The sequence below is a fragment of the Ziziphus jujuba genome, chromosome 1 (assembly GCF_031755915.1).
Source record: "Ziziphus jujuba cultivar Dongzao chromosome 1, ASM3175591v1".
Lineage (NCBI taxonomy): Eukaryota > Viridiplantae > Streptophyta > Magnoliopsida > Rosales > Rhamnaceae > Ziziphus > Ziziphus jujuba.
The window spans coordinates 11,145,373-11,146,757 of record NC_083379.1 but is presented as its reverse complement, the minus strand read 5'-3'; the positions used below and the strand labels follow the sequence as shown (position 1 = coordinate 11,146,757).

General features: G+C 36.1%; 1 long non-coding RNA gene across 1 annotated transcript; it reads right to left on the bottom strand.

The window, feature by feature from the left end:
- Positions 1-328: 328 nt before the first annotated feature.
- On the bottom strand, positions 329-961 carry LOC132803121 (uncharacterized). Its single transcript, XR_009638213.1, has 3 exons — positions 866-961; positions 666-794; positions 329-564 (listed from the first exon to the last, which is right to left on the bottom strand). It is a non-coding gene; the product is annotated as an uncharacterized LOC132803121 (long non-coding RNA).
- Between the last annotated feature and the right edge of the window lie 424 nt (positions 962-1,385).

Below are 1,385 nucleotides of genomic sequence, written 5' to 3'. Positions count from 1 at the left end.
TCTAATATAATAAAGAATATGCATCTATAAACATGACAAAAGGAAAGAAAAATGCATCACCAGCCAGCTTATATGCTTAGTTCTTTGTTGTAAGCCTCATATGCATACTTCTTCCGAAAGAACTCCATGTCATCTTGTGTGAATGTTACTGGTAATCTAGCATGTAAAAACTCGATGGTCTTAAGTGTAAATATGCCACAGTCACCACTACAAAAAAACAATTATTATAACATATATTAGTATTATTAGAACCATATTCAATAGTTAATATTTATTCAACAAACATGTACGTATTAAGGGGTTTTACCCATTACTTTGCTGAGGGGAATTTTGTGCCAATTCACATGTAAACTCATCAACGGAGTCTACAAGATCCGGCCGCTGCTCATAAAAGGATGCAGATCACAGTAAATATGGTAACATTATGCATAATTTCTGGAAATAAATTTCTCCCTTGTTTCGGTTGCCAGCCTTATCTGAGTCATATACAGTCATACGATGCTCTTTCAAGTCCACGTGCCCTACCAGCCAATGTATGTTGCGCTTGTTTAGTGGAATCAACAACTGTCAATACATTATAGGATTTCAATTAGCACAACAAATAAATGAAGGCACATGAATAAATGAATAGTTAACATTACACAATTTGGACATGTATATTATACATGATTTACGCATTTCCATGGCTTCGACTCCTTCATTCGAATCCCCAATATATATTCTTGCATTGCATATGAGAATTGGAACTTAGATGGATTGGCGAGGAACTTTCCATAACACTGCTCAATGTATACCTACAACAAAATAAATTATTAGTTACCCAAAATCACAATAGCCACATATAGGACATCTGACCTTTACTTACCCAAAATCCTCCATCTATCACCTCAAAACTAGGATAAAAAACATCAGGGAATCGATTGGCACGTACACGAAATAAGTAGGGCAGGACTTCCATATGCTGCATTGAAAGACGAGTTAATTTTAAATTGCATCCATGTAGTTGAACAGCTATCTATAGAATTTATCAAATTACAAAATAAAAATCTTGATCGAGAAATACTTACATTGTGATTCAACCACTTCTCACTGGTTATAAGCAACTGGAAAAAGTCTTTACCCGCAGATAAAATGTCCATATCAACCTTTGCTGCCCAATTGGACTTCATAAATTGGTCAAAATTTTTTACAAGTCGAGTGGGTACTGGTTTGTATGGATCGAACTTCAAAGTAAAAGATGCACCGGGTAAAGTGCGCTGTAGTTTTTTCCGTAAGCCTCTAACATCGTAAGGAGTTGTAATAGCTGCTGTCGCCTTTCTATCCCGCCTCCCAATATCTATAATTTGCTGAGCAGCTGCTACTTTTTTTACACGTCTCCTGGCAGG